The following is a 19,296-nucleotide window of genomic DNA, read 5'->3' as shown; positions in this document are numbered from 1 at the left end:
GCTTGTTTTAAGGGGAGTTGAAAAAGCTTTCAATATGAGAACATCTTCTGCTAAAGCAAGCTGCAGGTGACAGATTGCAACACCCCTTTGGGCATTGAGGCTGGAGAAAAATGCTAACAACTGGCTCCAGTCTAATCTACAGATGCCAGAACCTTGGAGAATTTTCTTGTCTCCAAAGTAACAAAAATATTTTACTCCCACTAGAGGCCTAGTGGGCTTTTTCACACTTGGATAGAATCTCTTTCTGCTCCAGAGGGTTGGTGTTTTAAAGGTTTTTTTTAATATAAAAAATATAAATCTAACATTTTCAGCATATAGAAATGACTCACTTTCATTGCCTGTCGATTTTATCAAAACAGGGCACCACAAACCTTAGTATAATGCATGAACAAGACTCAGGAGACTTTTCTTCTTCTTGTGCTTTTTCCTCCCACCTGACTTATTTCTGAGATGTCAGATGTAAAACTGATGCTGAAATGACAATAGCAACATTTTCTCCTGGGATAGGAGCTTCCTGGGTAGGTTTCACTTTCATCCTAAATATAGATCCTTTAAGTCAGATTAGCTACTTGCCACCTTCTTCATTTTGTTCCTTAACAGTAATGCCACAAAATCCTCTTGCTTGAATCATCTTTGCGTGTTCTTTAAATGAAGCCTAATTGTTGACCTAGAACCACCTGTGGAGTTCTCCTCCTTGGTTATTCCTGCTCTCTTAACCAGTACGAACTTGATAATTATAAGCCAGTTGATTTTATTATATTGCACTAGTTATTTTAAATATTTTTGATATATACCCTTTCCCACATGCCTATATCATCCCTTCAGTATGCACAGTTCCTTTGTAGCTCAGCACTAGGTGGGTTCATGGTAGCAAATCTTTAGTCCACAGATTAATACATTAAACAATTTCCTCACTAATAATAAGAACAGTGCATTGGTTTTACTGGTTGGGTGAAAAAGCTCTTCCATGCACTACCTCTCTGCAGGACTTTACAGGTGGAAGGTTTTAAACATGAACAATTAACCAGAGTGACTCCAGGTAAAAAATAAGGTGGAAGGATGAGCTGATTTTGTAGTAAAAACAATTATTTCTTTATTAAAAAGACAGAATCACTTCTATGAAACACTTAGCTCTAATTCTATTTATTTAATTTAGAATTCCTTTACAATCATCCAATTTGTCTTTGCCCTGGATCATTTTCATGACTCACTTCTCCTTATTTACCTGTATGATTTATTTTAAAAAAATATGTATACAGGCAAATCAGATTTCTGACTGTATTACCAGATCATGGTGAAGGTTATGTTGATTGCCTTAAAGACTAACAAAATTTATTCATTATGAGCTTTGGTGCACTATAGTCCATTTCATCATTTGCCTACAGCGTCACTTCAACTGACAGACATTTATACACATATTTGGGAGGAGAGAAGGAAGTTGAATAATGTAAATGCAAAATGTAATGGCACAGTGATGTTCTTCTGGCTGTTTAACAGTTGTTGGGAGGTAACAGGGACATTCTAGCATAGATAAGAAAATAATGATGATGAAATGTCTTTGTGCATTAAAAGTAAAATGTATTAATAGAGTATAAGACTATTTTTGGTGTAAAAGATTAACATGGCTACTCCTCCAAAATATTTTGACACCTTTCATGTGCCGTGCAGGCGAAATGATGACCAGTTTTTGCTGAATTCAAAGATGCAGAAACAATTGTATGCCTATTTGTGCCATGTTCAGATTTGTTCTTGGTAGTCAACACTGAACTCTGCATGGTTGTAAATCAGCATAGGATTATTTTTTAAAAAAAGTAAATTTATAGGCTGGGACACTGGAAGTATCTTTCTGGTTATAACTCTGTTTACACCTCCATGCACAATGGTTTCCTATATGAGATTAGGTTCCATTAAATAAAGCAGGACCTATTTCTGAGCCTAATATCATTTGGTTTTTATGGGGAAACCCCTCCCCAGTCATAACTTTCTCACATGTATTACCTATCACAACATCATTTTTACTGCAGGGGTTATCTCCCACCTCAGATTTGCAGAATTTTGATGGTAAAATCGAGCTTTGATTCTGAAAGAGATTTAAGACTTTACAAACCTCTAAAACATGTTTACAATTTAGCCCACCTGTAAGAAGAAGGAGAGTAGTCAGCAAATAATAAACTCAGTCCAGCTGACAGCTATGCTTCATGCTAAACTTGGTAATTAAACCACATGCAAAAGAAGGACTCTTAAATATGCAAAGCAGTCTGTTTATGAATTGAATACTTTGTTAAGTATGTGATTTTTCAAGATTATAAAGGACATCCTGCATCCAAATAATAGTCTGAAAATGGCTGAGGCATTGTTTCCAGCCATCAAACCTAAGAGATTTAAAAGGATTTTAACTCAGAACATTTATGATTTATTACCTATTTGTGTATCTCTGCCTTTTCTCTTTAAGAAGTTTGCTTCAGAATTGGCTTGGAAACAAATTCTTAGCTTGTTACCTAGATAAGAAATAGTGAAAGTTTACACAGGCTCAGTACATACCACCGTAAAGCGGCGTACCATCACCGATTCTAGAGTTAGGGACCACGTGGCAACCGCATGGTCCCTAACACTAGAACATACAGGCGGTGTAACAATGGTGGTGCCCTGTGTAAATGGGTGCCACCATTGTTACATAAGTGCTGCATGGCATCCGCACATTGCTGCGCAGTGCTTACATAACGAGTGTGCCAGTGGCGCACTTGTTACACCACCCCTGCAGCTTAAAAAGAACCTGCTTTTCTTGGCTGCAGATTTCCTCCAGAATTAAAAAGGCTCCCTGCAGAAAGTCCTTTTCAGGCAGTCTGTCCCAAGCCACAGATACATCAATCTTCAACACTTATATATTTAAAATATAGGGGTTTTTTTTGTATAAGCATCATCTTCTATGTTGCCTCCTCCACAATTCATGGAATCTGATGTATCAGAATCTACAGCCAAAAACATTTAAGTAATTAAATCACAGAATGAGAGATGGTGCATCTGGAGTAAAGTTTCTGCAAATACTTCCATTCTGTCTTCTCCATTTTTATATTTATATACATGAATATACTCTTCATTTTTAAAGACTGCATAGAATAGTTTACAAGCAAAACTGAATATTCAAAATACTATACAGTACTAATGAAATAGGTATATTACAATAAGCACAATAATATGTACTACCAATTGTTTAAACCAGAAATGCACAACCTTTTTGACCCGAGGACCATATCAGGATCACACAGAATCACTTACCAATTATATATTTTCCTACCAAACACAGAAAGCATAGTTCAGAAAGAAGTCACAGTGTGATATTTTCAAGCATGAAAACACAGCTCAATGCTTTGAAAGATCTAAATGTTCTGCTCTTTATAAACCTTTACAATGTAAAGAACAGAGTATTTAAAATTAAAATGCTTTAAACTGCTTTTATATCTGATTACTGATGGAAGATTAGAATGTTTCCTTGCTTAGTTCAGAAGAAACTTTCACCATATCAACACCAATCCTGTATCTGTGTGAATCAGAGAACAAGTGTAATATGACTGCTCAAATATTTTACCTAAGCATAGATTTCCTGAATCATCTTTAGGAACATCCACACACAAGCTGAATTACAGTAGTTCAAAACCAAGGGAAAACCTCTTTATTAATCTTTGCTTGGAGAGATGTTTGTTACAGTACTTACTTGTGGAGAAAGGGAAGAGAAATCTACTGTAAATGTTTTGAAGTTAATAAGGGACGGATCATTGTAGGCAGATGATCTTAGTCCAGACTGAAGTTTAGTCTGGTAACCATAGCTGGAAATTATTCTTAGCCACTGTATCCACTTTCAGTAACAAAGATGGATTCCAAGATAGGCACCTTAAGTGGAAGTATGACTCTGTCCAGAAAAGGCCACCTCTTCAAATCCTGGCCTTGGGAGCTACCCAGTAACAGTGCCTTTGGCTTGTATTTAGTCTCAGTTTCTTACTATGTTAGGAGCAGACAAAATTGGCAGCATGATTTCCATGTCCATATTCCTAGTAAATAAATGACTGCTCAGCTCTTTACTCCAAATAACCCAACCTTATAACGACTTTGGGAAAACTAAAACAGTGTGTGGTTTAGCATTTTAGGACAGGCCTGGGTTTAACCTCACTTCATCCTCCTCCTGTACAACCACTCAGTGCTATCACGAATTATCTGAGTATAGCTATTTACATGGGTAGCTAGAGTAAGGTCTTGATGTTTGAGATCCATTCAGGATCACAAACCTTCCATAAGAATGTCTCTAGACCATCATTCTCTTCCCATAGTGATCAATCAAGCAGAGTATGAGTGCAGTAGTGCCCCTTGGCTGACACTCTCCAGAAACTAACACACAAAAGTATGGTGCCTTTGGTGCTAGAGAAACTATAGCTATCATGACTGGTGGCCACTGATAATCTTATTCAGAGTGAATAAGAACTTCCTAAGAACTGTGAATAGCACCTGTTCAAAGGCTGATCTTTTGAAAAGTGCACATACCTACAGTATCCAGCCATCACACATAAAGGTCAGATTGTACCCTTATTTATTCATTTGTGCTGGAGTAAGCCTTCAGTTCTTCAGCTGATCAAACAATGCATCATGGCTGCCTTATAAAATATAGCACCACTCCTGTGAGAGAGTATTAGGTAATGACAAAAAGAATTGCGTGGTAACTTGTAGGCATAAATTGTTGTGTATTATTTTTCGTTTAAGGATGTGGTGGAAATTTACATATAGATTAAACTCCTAAATATACAAAATGCCATGGTAGTGCGCTATTTATGTATAACTGTGTGTCTGTGTGTGCATTTTGACATTCACCTAAACCTCTTTTACCTCTTAATTATAAATTATGCTCAAAGGTGTCCATGCTCATTCTTTGGGTCTTGGAGGGAATGGGGATTAAAATGAAAGCTTGTAGATTAAAGGGTGACAGGCAGTGTGTGTTCATTTTTGAACTGAAGATAATTGAATTGAATAGAACTGATCAGATGACAAAGGAAAAAAGGAGAAAGCTTGCTATATTATAAGAGTGAATTGCTGTTATTGTTTTGTGCTTGGCAAGCTTATCGTACATACTCAACTATAAATCGACCTCATGTATGAATTGAGGGCAGGTTTTGGGGGCAAATTGATGGATTTTGATGTAACCCGGGGATAAGTCGCGGGTAAAATTTAGTGGCAATGCAATAAGGAATCTAAAGGATGAAACAAAGGAAACAATGCCAACAAACTTACAAAACCACTGAAAGCATAACTGTTTGTGATCACACTGAAGGATGGGTGGGTGAAAAAGTAGAGGAGAGTCAGTGCTTTCAGGTACACTCTTGCGTTTCACCAGGGGATGGTTTCTATTTTTATGAGAGTTAAAGTATAGTACTTACATTGACCCGTAGATAAATTGATTTAGATTTTTGGGGTCAATTTTTTGACTAAATTTTCTAGACTTATACATGTGTATATATGGTATTCCATGGAGATTTGCTATTATCTTTCTCTGAGACTGAGTGAGTGTGACTGCTTCAAAATTACCAAGTAGGTTTCCGTGGCTTCCTGGTGTTCTAGTCCAACATTCCATTGATTACACCATGTTGGTGTAGTTTCATGCAAGAGAAAATTGTAACAGAATAGGATGTGGCTCTGGAATATTTGCTGCATACATTAAAGAAAAAGGCACTTCAACACATGTGGAGATGAATAACCATAGGGCTGGTACAGATGAGCAAAAAGAGCCAGCTTCCCAAAATAGCACACTACCATGGGTGTAGCGTACACATGACGCACACCCCCAAGACACCGGGAACATGCTGTGAAGCCGCCCTGAGCAACCACATAGTGGTGGTGCTCTGGCATTGCGGCAGCATGACATTTAGATGCTACACGCCACCAAAGCCCCAGAAAACTTGCACCACAGCCGTGGTCATTGACTGACAACGTAGGGCTGTGAAGGCATATCTCTGTTTGAAGTTAGTTATATTATTTAGATTTTGTGGGTAACTTGTTTGGAAAGGTAGTTTGGCATACCAAGGAGCACATTTTGATAGGCCAACAGAGGTACAATCTAACTGAAAGTCATGTTTCAAAATGTGGGACTTTATATATTTTACAGCGATATCATAATTTAAAGAGCACAACGAGTCCTTTGAGAGCCCATACAAATCAATAAGTTGTAAAATTTCTTGATTCCAAGATAGAAGTGTTTTGTTTTCAGATTTCAACATTTCTTTGAAAGCAACCAATACAAGGACTGTTCCTATCCCTTTAGTAAGTTTCAGCCAGTATTTAATGGCTTGAACCTGAGTTATAGCCTTTACAGTACGGAGTCCACCTTCCAACCAAAGGTTGCTCGTAGGTAATTATTTTGGACTGTTTCCAAGTTAGATTTTATCTTAGACCCCCATATTTCAGCCCCATAACATATCTGAGCTCGTTAGCCTCATAAATTTTAATGGCCGGAGGAAACTGTTTGCCACCTTTGCTCCAGTAGAATCTTAATAGAGTTTATTTTATTTATTTATTTATGGTATTTATACCCCGCCCTTCAGCCCTAATGGCTATCAGAGCAGCTTACAATTATTATTTTTAATTAGACGGTTCCCTGCCCTCAGGCTAACAATCTAAAAGACACGACACAAAAGGAGAAGGGAATGGTGGAGGGAAAGGGGATGAAGTCCAGTGGTTCCTCTCTCCCTCTGAGGCCTTGACCAAGGCAGATGGACTGGAGGGAGGGCTCTTCTTCTTCAGGCTAGCCCTGGTGGAGCTGGGCCTGTCTGGTCAATTAATGCAATTGGCTGCATTAATAGCAATTGCTTCTATATTTTCAAAATGACAATTCCAAGATCCAGTTGAGGAAAAATTTAGTCCTAAATATTTGAAGGACTTCACTTGTTCTATAGGTTGCCCATCAGTTCGCCATGTATGTTTTTTATACCTATAAAAAGACTAGCATTTTTGTCTTTTTATGATTAATTTTCAGCTTGTCTTGTGTTGCTAGTTGACTGAAAGCTTTTAATAATCTCCTTAAACCTTGTTGTGATTGTGACAATAAAATAGTATCATCCGCACACATGAGCACTGATATTTTCCTGGGTCCCAATTTGGGAGATACATAGGCGCGTTACAGACCGCCCAAAATGGGCGGTCTCGTGCCACTGCCGGTTGCTGCGTCCAGAAACCGCAGCAGCTAAACCGCGCAGTTCCTGGGTGCAGCAACAAAGAAGTGCCAAAATGGCGCTTCTTCCTGGGCCCCGGAAGAGGCGCCGCAAAGCGCGAGGCGCGCACTCACAGCGCCACTTCCGGTGTGTGACGTCCAGACACTGCACGTCCGAAACGTCAAAATGGTGGCGCCCATCTGTATAGGGCGCCGCCATTTTGACGCACTCATTACGCACGAGGGGCAAGGCGTGTCAGGAAGTGCTGCCTCTCACGCGTAATGATGGCGCCTCAAGGGGCCCGTCTATAGCACACCATAGTTGTCATTATCCCTTAAATAAATTATTAATGAATTAACATAAATATTAAACAATGCTGGTGCTAACAGGCAGCCTTGATGGATGCCTCGAGTAGTTGATAATGGGTTAGCAAACCAGCAGAATTCAATCTGACTTGAATTTTAGTATCAGAGTGGAGGGCTTGTGTCAGCATCAGCAATCTTTTATCTATGAATGTTTTACTTAGTTTTTCCCAAAGGTGTTCTCTACTGATAGAGTTGAAGACTGCTGGAAAATCAATAAATGCAACATATAAATGCTTTTGTTTTAATCTGACATATTTGTGTATGAAGTGGCATAATACAAAACAGTGATCTATTTATTGTTGAGCGATTGCCTCGAAAACCTGCCTGTTTTTCTGCTATTATTTCATTTGATTCAATCCAATCGTTAAAGTTTTTTGATAGATATTTGGTATATATTTTGGAAGAAATGGCCAACAGACTGATGGGATGAAAATTGCCTGGTCGTTTGGATCACATTTTTTGAATATAGGAACAACAATACTGATATTCCATTGGGGAGGATAGTATCCACTATTATTGATTTCTGTGAATAGAACTGAGAGAATAGAAGCCCACCAATTTGGTGCTGCCTTGTAGATCTCACTTACAATTCCATCTTTGCTTGGGGCCTTCCCATTCTTTAGAGTTGCAATTATTTCACATATTTCCTTAGAGGAAACAGGCTTCCAAGCTAGTAAGTTTTCTTTCCCCTCAGGGGAAAGTTATTTCCCCTCAAAATAACCTTTGACTTATTTACAGAAGCCTCAGAAGAATTATTTATAGGGATTTCATTGAATAAATTATAAAAATGGGACTCCCAGTCATGTGAGGTGATTTTGGGTTCAGTTTTACATGGATTACTTTTTGTAATGGTGTACGCTATACAAAATAAACTTATTTACTTACTTTCCATGCTGTTTCTGCCTCTAGAATTCAGAGACACAGCTGTGTTTGTCTGGAATATCAGTATGTAAAGGGATTTTGAAAAATTTGGAAACTAACTGTGTGAAGTAAGTTGTAACATAAGCTTTTGTAGATTTAGCCTACTTGAGGAAGTAGACTACAGGACAAAACAGTCTGTTAAAGACATCTTCCAGGTGTCATGGGAGTGTGGCATTTACATGCCACATGCTTTCAAGCCACCCAGAAGCTACCTGCCTAATGTGGGCAGCTTCAAGATACTCCAGCAATACAGTGTTTATATGCCACATGCCCCCTGAGTATCCAGAAGCTGCCCTGGGGCTGTGGTGGGGCCGGGAAAGCTGGCTCCTTTCTGGCCCAAATAGGAGCTGATCTTTTTCACTCCTATTTGGGCTGGGTTCAAGGCGGATTGGGGCCACAGTATGTGTTTACCACAGCCCCAATCTGTCTTTGATGGGGGTGGCTTCAAGGCACCCCTTCATGCCAGTTTGTTCCGGCCCTACAAAAGGTTATGCTACAACTTCTTTCACACATTTAGTCATCAAGGTGCTAAAAGATTGCTTTGTATTTCTGCTTGTGGTACCAAATTTTCTGTTAAAGGAGTAATGCCCATGAACACATCTACTTGTTTAACAGAGTATTTCTGTAATGGTAATCTGTGTCCATAGTTGTACACATCCCTGTTGAAAAGCTTGAATATGTTTCCAAGTTGCATATATATTGTGAGATCTTCCTATGAATTCATTTAGCTCTTTAAAGTTAAACGAAGAAGTGAAACATTTCTTTTACTTGTGAAATTGAATAGACTGGTATGCTCCAATATGCTGTAATGATTTCAAATATTACTGAGTTTTGTCAGAACAGGGAGGCCTGACTGTCGGGTTTGAGGAAAACCATTCTCATTTCAGAGTGTCATGGAGGTATCTGGGGTAGTGCCAGGAAAGACGGAAGCAAGGAAAAGTCTCTGTTAAAGTCTGAGAAATTGCTATTCCTTTCTATATCCTCCCTTTTCTGTCACAGCCCTCTGCTCCATTTATAATATAAGAATTATAGTAGAGATGTAACTTACAGAAATTATGATCAACAATATATATGAAGTACTTTGAGAACTCAGAATAACAACACAACATAAACATTTTATCTATTTATTCATGATATTTATATAATGTTCTCCAGGAGTTAACAAAATATAAAATATTGAAAAACAACAATAAAATACAATATCAAAGCAAGAAATGGCAACAGAAAATAATAAACATTATGGATAGGTTCAAGATTTAGGTGTGTGCAGATGTGCTGGCTGAAGAGACTTCCCCCCAATCCTTCCTTTCCACTACAGCCTTTCCAAAACAGTATTCAGAGGTTATGGGGACCTGACTAAATAGCTACAGACAGTCCTTTCATAGCATGAGGAATCATGTCTCATGAGAAATGCCTTCCACCTACAGAAGGCAGTTTCTGGATGCAGGCCATTGTCTGAACAAGGCTTTTCTGTCTTCTTTGTGACAATGATAAGTGCATGGGTACCCAAGGAGTGCTCTCATATTCCCCTGTCAGTATTCTTTTCTCTTGTTTGTTGTTGTTAACTGCCCTCAAGTTGTGTCTGACTCATGGTGACTCTGTGAATGAGATAACTCTAAGACACCTACTGCTCTACCTAGGTCTTGTAATTTCAGGCCTGCAACCTCCATGATTTGAGTCCAGCCATATGGTATGTGGTCTTCCTCTCTTTCTGCTACCCTCAACCTTTCCCAGCATTACTGTCTTTTCTAATGAGTCATGCCTTTTTATGATATGGTGAAAGTATGACATCTTCAATTTGAACATCTTGGCTTCCAGGGAATTTCTGGCTTTATCTGCTCAAGGTCTCATTTGTTTGTCATTTTGGCTGACCACAGTATCCTCAGCACTCTTTTCCTGCACCACATCTCAGATGCATTATCTGCCTTCTTCAGTGTCACATCTACATGTGGTGATGGGGATTACAATGGCTTGGGCTATTCTAACTTCAGTGTTCAGTTGTATATCTTTACTCTTTATGATTTTGTGTAGCCCCTTCATAGCTGCCTTTCTCTAGTCCCATTCTTCTGATTTCCTGAGTGCAGTCTCCACTCTGATCAGTGTTTAATCCAAGGTATAGAAACTCTTTGGCTATTTCAATTAACTCCTCATCTAGGTTGAATTTATGTAGATCCTCTATTTTTCTTTTCTTTATGTTCAGTGTTATGCATGCCTTTGCACTTTCTTCTTTGACCTTCCTCAGTAATTGTTCCAAGCTTGTGATGGTTTCCACTAGTATTATGATGTCATCTGCATATCTTAGATTGTTGATGTCCATTTCTCCCATCTTTACTCCTCCTTCTTCTGAATCTAAACCTGCTTTTATAATATGATCTGCATACAAACTGAACAAATAGGGTGGTAGAATGCAACTTTGCCTGGCCCCCTTGCGAATTGGGAACCATTCTGTTTCTCCGTATTCTGTTTTAACACTAGCCTCTTGTACAAATTTCTCATCAGGACTACCACATGTGGTGGTACTCCCATGCCTTTAAGATCTATTCATAGCTTTTCATAATCTTTGCAGTCAAATGGTTTGCTATAGTCTATAAAACACATGTTGATTTTGATGTGCTCCATTAGCCATTGTAGTTTTGCCTCTTTCTTTCCTGAACCCCACTTGCACCTCTTGCTAATGTACACTTGTCTCTCCATATCGCTAGGGTTAGGGGCACAAGACCCCCGTGAATATGGAAAAAACGCAAATAACAAAAACACCATGTTTTTACCTGAGAGGACACCTCTCTAGGAATCTTTAGGTCCTCCAATGCAACTCTGTGGTCAACATCCAACAGACACTGACCATAGAACTACACTGGAGGAGCTACAACTGCGTAGTAAAATATTCTCTCTAGGAATCTCTAGGTCTTTCAGAGCAACTTTTAGTTAAGGTTGACCACAGAGTTGCACTGGAGGATCTAGATATTCCTAGAGAGAACATATCAATCAAATCCATGAATAATCAAATCCACAAATATCAAATAATAAATATAAATAATAAAACTTTTATTTTTATACCACTTTCCCTACAGATCAAAGCGGTTCACAGTCATTAAAACTCTATGACCCATGTCATAGTACAATATATCATACAAATCCAAAAATACAATCAAAGTTTAAAAACATATATAACAGCTATCGGGTATCAGATAACAAGCTATTCCAATAGGGAGTAATTTCTCTACAGTGAGTCGGGAGGGTATGCAGCAAATATAGCGGGATGAATGTATACTTAATTCCTTCAGCTCTTTCCCAGGAGACTTTCTCCCCATATCCCATTAAATAGTTTTATTAAGCTTCTCTGAATCATTTCCAATTTGTCTATATCCTTCTGTTCAATGTCCAGGCTTGGACTCTAAACCCTTTGAATATTCTATTATGGCATGCAAGTGCGAGTCATTGACTGTAATAAATCTTATTTCATTTCTATGGCATGCAGGCTCCTGTAACACTGCAGGATTAATGCAGTTTGACACCACTTTAACTGTCATGGCTCCAGCTTATGAAATCCTGGGATTTGTAGTTTCTTGTGGCATCAGGGCTCTCTGACAGAGGAAGTTAAATATCAAAAACTACAAAGCTCCTAATTTTGTAATATTGAGCCATGGCAGTTAAAGTGGTGTCAAGCTGCATTAATTCTGCAGTGCAGCTGCAACCACAGATGGAATACAGGTGAAAATTCTGTGTGGGAGATCATCACAGGATGATGTGTAATATAAATAGGGAAGAAAAGGTAGATAGGCCCCTGGTTTAAGATAAAATCTTTTCTCACCTCTGTTCTCCCAATTATATAAAAGAAGGAGAACATAAGATATTAATTAAATATCATTTGATTTTTAAAGTTAATTATATTTTTGCTAGGCGTGCTTTCCTTCTGTTTGACAAGCTCTGCATCTAAGGTGGTTCTTCTTGTTTAATTATATTTTTTGTTTAAAGAGATCTTGCCTACAAATTGCATTGGAAAATGCTGGAAGGGAAAAGAGCTGAAAGAGCCTTAAAGGAATGCTTTCACAATGTTCAGCATTATGTCATAGTGGGACTGATTTTTTTTCAGGATAAGAGCCCCATCACTATCCATGTGTATATAAGCAAACATGCCAAATTTGAGAGCTCTTTACATTTGACAAAGGAAACTATGGTGCCATGATGTGGAACATGGTCTACTCTGATTGTCTGATAAAAATCATCCCAGGTTGCTTATTTTTGGTCTGTTTACTGCCAACAATACCTTTGAGGGCCAACATGGAAGTCAGGTAGGGGACAATTTTCAGCAGAAAACTGGCACAGGGCCCTGATCTGACTTGGGAACATGCAAGGCCAGCACAAGATAGTGTATTGGCTGTTTTGGTATGCTAAATTTACCTCCTTGTTCTATGCCTTGCTGGATTTAAAAAAAATGCTTCCTCACATGCCATCTTTGCCCACTTCTCCCTCCTCAATTGCCCTGAGCTTGGCTCACTGCTTCCTGCTGTTGCCTCTTTCTACCCACCTTTGCACTTGTCCATCAAAACACAGACAATGCAGCTGACCCCAAGAATCTCAAGTCATCTTTCTTCTCTATTCCTTACTCTGAGAAATGTGTCTTTCTACCAAGGTGAGCTGGCCATGGTGGTGGGGAGGCACTACAACATACCCAATAGCTTTTACAGTACTGTTTAAACCATTTAACTTTAAAATATTACGCTTGACATTTTCTGCTTAAGCAAACTGCATTTCAAAGTGCAAAAGCAATTTGCACTCAGTTAATTCAGCAGTTCATCCCACCTTTCTTCCAAAATGGGATTGAAAAAGGCTTACAATAATTTTAAAAAGCTCCCACTCAAACATTAATTTATAAAAGTTAGAAAGAAATTATACATCAACATTATCAAAAACATGATTTAAATATCTAAAATGTTTAAAACTTAAGGAGGAAAGGGTAGAATCCTGCCCTTCCCAGTAGGCTCAGGCAAAAGCAAACTGCTGCAGTTTCTTCTAGCTTGTGTGTTCTTCCTCATAATTTTGCTATTTTTGCCATATGTGTCTATGGTAAAACCATGTACCATGGTTTTCATTGGTGAAATATTAAAGCACATGCAGCAGTAGCTGTAGCAGCTGCACAGGGATTGGCAGAGACATGGTAGTGGCAACAACTGTGGTTGAGTGGGCTTGTGCTTCTCTTCCTGATATTCCATTTGAGTCAAATGGTTCATCATGATTCTTGGCAAGGCCAGTCCTAAGAGCATATTTTGGATAGGATCCCCAGGTGCCTTCTTTACCAAACAAAAATGACTAGGATAGGTCCTCTCTAGATCATAGATGAGCATCTGAGCTAGACAGCAGAAAATGCATCTCTGGTTCTGACCATTTCATCACACTGAAGCTGTGTGGCAAATCTGACAAGAAACCTTTCCTTTCCACGGTTCTGAACAAAAGCAAAATCTTTTAAAAGATATTTCCTTACATGAGCCTGTCATGCTCCATTTACTCCTTACACATTCTATCTCATTTTACAGCCTTCAGACACCTCACTTGAGAAAAGTTCTGTGTTTTTGTTATCTCTTCCCCTCCCCCATTCAAAGAATTTAAATTTTCTTTCATCTCCTCTCTCTTGTACCTTGCATGCCACTTTAGGAAAGATGCAATGAAGTAGTAACAGACAAGATAGCAATGCCAAAAATAAAATAAAATAAATCCCTTTTCAGTCTTTCTCTACTGCTGAATTTTATGCAAAGATAAAGAGGCCAAAGGTGCTGCTAGAATCTGAGTAATGAAGTGATGGAGCATGGCTGGTTAAAACTATAGTGCACCTTTACCCGGGAGAATATCTCAGTGAACTTAATGGGATTTATGTCTGAGGGGGCATACACAGAATTATACTGTAATACATTTCTTAATATACATCCTTGTGCTATGCCTTTCTATAGATTATTAAAAAAGAAGATGCATAGTGATCCCATTCTGTGTAAAGTCAAATCATAGGGTGATAGAATTCAAAGGGACATGAAGAACATAAATGCTTAATGCATGCTCCCCAGTAGATGGACAGTAGTCACTTTGCCATCAGGGACGTAGCCAAGGGGGGGGGGGTTTCTTGGGATCCAGACCCCCCCTTCCATTAGAAAAATGAATGGTGTGTGCTGCTGCGCTGCCGCACCCAAGCCCCATTATAATGGTGGCACTTAGTCTGGACCCCCCCCCCCTTCCTGAAATCCTAGCTACATCCTGTTGCCATGGAGAAATCCCATGTCAATCCAATGGCCATGTTGTTGTTGTTGTGGTGGTGGTGTGTCTTCAAGTCATTTCCAACTTATGGTGATTCTTAAGGTGTTTTCTTGGCATGCTTTGTTCAGTGGTAGTTTTCATTGCCATCTTCTGAGGCTGAGAGAGTGTGACTTGCTCAAGGTTGCCAGTGAGTTCCCATGCCCAAGCAGGGATTTGCTGTTATTGATTTCACTTACCTGTGGTAACTTTGGCCTGTTACAAACGGGCCTATAGTACGGACTGGGTCCGTATTAGGGTTAGAAAGGGGTGTCCTTTCCGGACGCTCCTAACCCTAATATGGACCGAGTCAGTACAAAATGGTGGCGCCCGTTCCACACGGGGGCGCCATCTTTACGTAGTGGACGCGCTGCATCTGCATGTTGCGCAGCGCATATGACGCTGCAAGTGTGCCATTGGCACCTCACGGCGTCATATCTGCGCCGTGGAAAGAAGCGCCATTTTGGGGCTTCTTTTTGCTCCGCGAGGGAGCCGCGTGGTTTGGCTGCTGCGTCTCCCTCACAGAGCAACTGGCAGCGGCGTGAGACTGCCCCTTCTGGGTGGTCTGTAACGCGCCTATGTGAACATATCCCTTGTGAATATAGGTGTGATACTGTAATTCCTCACTGGATATGCTGCCCAGGAATAATTAGGAGATACAGTTCAAAATATTTTGGGGGACTTTGGCCTGTTACAGACTGCCAAAATAAAGCTGCTTCGGGTCTCTTTGGAGGTATGCTATTTAAATGATGCATGGGTCTGGAGGTCCATTCCTAAGCACTGGAGTGCAGCTTTGGTGAAGCTTCCAGATTCTTAGGATGCATGCATCATTTAAATAGCATACCTCCAAAGAGACCCGAAGCAGCTTTATATTGGCAGTCTGTAACAGGCCTTAGTTACTTATCTCAACTTAAAGAAACAGAAAATGAGAATTGTAGGTGTAGGAAAGGGTGGTGGCCCACATCTCAGTGGGTGGTGAATCCACTCTGGGTTTTAATTTGACTTAGAGGGGCTGTCCAAGGTAATGAACCTATTTGAAGATAAGGCTTACTGTAGCTATCACTGTAAACAAAAAACAAGAAGAACCTTACAATAGAAAACAAGAGTATCTCTAACGTCAGCTATTGTAGTGTGGATGGTCCATTAAAAGATGTTCAGGAACCTATTTCTTCCTCCACTAGCCCAGAATGGAAAGAGAAGCAGGACTAGGGCAAAGATAAAAAGTAGCTATTCCCACTAAAACCCCTTCAGATGTACAGATGGCATTTAACACCATACAAACTGGCGAAGATGTTTAAGAATAAAAGTAATAAATGTTGGAAGTGCAAAGTTAAAGTAGGTACATATCTTCATTGCTGGTGGGGATGTAAAAAATCAGAGGAATATTGGAAAGAAATACACAAAGAAATTAGAAAAATAATTAAGGGTATAGGGAAAATGGATCCTAAACTGTGGCGGGTTACAGACTGCCGCTTTGCGGCAGTCTGCTGCCACCGCTGCTTGCTCCGTGAGGGAGCCGTAGCAGCCACACCACGCGGCTCCCACGCGGAGCAAAAAAGGAGCTCCAAAATGGAGCTCCTTCTTGAGGCGCCTCTATGATGTCGCGAGGCGCCGCTGGCGCATTCGCGATGTCATAGGCACCGTGACACGTCTGGACGCTATGCGTCCAAGATGTAAAGATGGCGGCGCCCATATGAACAGGGTGCCGCCATTTTGTACATATTCCATGCGTACTAGGGTTAGGGGGGGTGCGGAAGCACCGCCCCTTCCTAACCCTAATACGTATGGAATACGTATTTTTTGGCGGTCTGTAACCCACCTGTATCTTTTAAACATAACAGATAATCTAAATATAGACAGGAAACAGGATAAATTAATTTCTTACCTGATCGTTGCTGCAAGAACTGTTTTTGCCAAACACTGGAAGAAGGAAGACACTCCGATGATGGACGAATGGAGACTTAAAGTTATGGAATATGAAGAAATGGACAAGCTCACTATTTTATTAGGGAAAAGTTCACTAGATAGATACTATGAAACATGGAACCCTTGGAGGAGTTACTTATAGAAAGAAGGGAAAATAGTTGATGGAGGAGGGTACTGATATAATATAATAAACTTTGATACAGAATAGGAGAAAGATTAACCGTGGGGTATAGGTTCACAGGTTAAGATTAGATGATATTGCCGGAATCATTAAGAATTGTTAATAGATCTAGTGGATATTATAAAGATACAGGAGAAAGAGTTAGTAAAGTATGAGAAGAATTAATTGATGGAGGCACCGAGGTTTGAATCCTATTGGTAGCCCCAGCTAAAGAAGATTCAGTCAATCAATGGTTGAATTATGCAAATCCCTTATTCTAGTTGGGATTGCTAATAGAATTTAGGTTTTAGTGTGACAAAATGTTGATTGCTGTGGTGGGTACTGAAGCTTTAACTAATGTGGCTTCCTCAGTGTTTCACTTTGCACATATTCTGGTGCACTGGGCGCCAGAATTATTAAAATGTCTGCCACAGTTCTGAAAACTGCAAAGGGAACCTAAGACTTGTGTACACAATGAAACAGTTAGAACAGGGGTCGGCAACCTCTGGCCCGTGGGCCGGATGCGGCCCGCGGAGGCCTGCCGCCTGGCCCTGGCTTCTGTTGCCACCGCCGCCCATCACGGCTTTTCGCCGCTCTGGGCGCCACCATTTTGGGCAAAAAAATGGCAGCGCCCATAGCCCCAGAGGCCGCTATGGGTGCCGCCATTTTTTCGCCCAAAATGGCGGCAAAGTCTCGCGCGACCTCGCTGCCATTTTGCCGCCCAAAATGGCGGCACCCAGAGTGGCGAAAAACTGCGATGGGTGGCCGCGGCAGCGGGCCTCTGGGGGGCCTGCTGCCGTCTCTGGGGCCCTCCAGGAGGGCTCCGAGGGTGGCAGGGGGCCTCTGGGGGGCCCGCTGCCGTCTCTGGGGCCCTCCAGGAGGGCTCCGAGGGTGGCAGGGGGCCTCTGGGGGGCCCTTTGTTGTCTCTGGGGCCCTCCAGGAGGGCTCTGAGGGCGGCAGGGGGCCTCTGGGAGGCCTGCTGCCATCTCTGGGGCCCTCCAGGAGGGCTCCGAGGGCGGCAGGGGGCCTCTGGGGGGGCCCTTTGCCGTCGCTGGGGCCCTCCATGAGGGCTCCGATGGCAGCAGGGGGCCTCTGGGAGGCCCGGTGCTGTTGCTGGGGCCCTCCAGGGGGCCCTCCAGCGCTGGCGACCCCCACCAGCTTTTTTGCCGGTCTCTGACTGGGCCTGGGGCCCCGTCAGGGGCCAGCAAAGATGGGGAGGCCTGGCCCCCGGAGGGTGGAAGCTCCGCCCCCGGCATGTGGCCCCGCCCCGGAGGGTGGAAGTTCCACCCCTGGCACTTGGCCCCGCCTCGGAGGGTGGAAGCTCCACCCCCGGCACGTGGCCCCGCCCCGGAGGGTTGAAGCTCCACCCCCGGCTTCGGCCCCCCAGTCGCCTGAGGGACAGCAAACCGGCCCCTGGCTCAAAAAGGTTGCCTACCCCTGAGTTAGAATATTGGTTATAGAAATCTCCATCTACCTGGGGCTGGAATTCATGATCACAGTTATGTGACTGGTTTGTATTAATATTCAGTTGATAGAGCAGGGAATGTGTAGGAATCATGAAATCCCCCCAGTCTGGACTTACTGGACAGTAGCCAGTACCCTGAAAGCAACAGGAGTCTACTGTCCTGTTGACTGAGAAGCAGCAGACTGACATTTCCATCCCAGTCCCAAGGAATTGTGGCAGGAATCCTACTTCTGACTATTGCAGTGGGGATTGCTTGAAGGAGGAGTGGTGGAAATATCAGGCTATTGCATTCCAGTTAATCCCCTGTCACTTGCAGTGGCTGCTTCTGGGTAAGTCTGGACAGGGGTAGGTTAGACTGGGAGGCTCCATTTACCTATGCAACTAAGGTTGCAAACAAGTAGCTGATCTAGAATTGTGGCCCTACATCTCATCTGCCACAATAAAAAATATGTTGCTGGATCTTAAAATGGAGTTTTAAACTTCTCTTGTAACATTTCTTCCTGAAGAAGGATTACCTGCTCTTTCTAGATTGTTGAATTTGAACTGCATAATTAATTTGACTCTTTTCTGTTGTAGAAGTTGGCTGTATTTGTCTTGGACTTTCTGATTCCTTTGTTTCATGAAATAGAAGCTCCAAAACAAACCAATGGATCATTAGCTAAAGGTAATTAGTCAGACAAGACCAGGCATTCATTGTGAGAGACTGGAAGTTTAAAGCCTTTAGAGCTTTGACTAAATGCTGAATTTGTGTTCATGAACAGAAAGGCAGAGGGGGATCCTTAAGAAATATATATTTTTAAAATTGCATTCAAGTTGTTTTGAGTAATATAAAAACATAACGATCTTGGCAGCAATTTGCTATCTCAAAATAATAACCAAATAATAAACCAAACACACAACAGTATTGATGTTCATTAGATGCTTTACTTTGCTAACCGATTGATCAGGCCATGTTTTGAGGAGAAGCAGAAGGCACTTGAAAGTTGCATTTTT

The sequence above is a fragment of the Sceloporus occidentalis genome, unplaced genomic scaffold (assembly GCF_023333645.1).
Source record: "Sceloporus occidentalis isolate IW3139 unplaced genomic scaffold, rSceOcc1.0.p SCAF_2, whole genome shotgun sequence".
Taxonomy (NCBI): Eukaryota; Metazoa; Chordata; class Lepidosauria; order Squamata; family Phrynosomatidae; genus Sceloporus; species Sceloporus occidentalis.
This window is presented reverse-complemented; position numbering follows the sequence as displayed.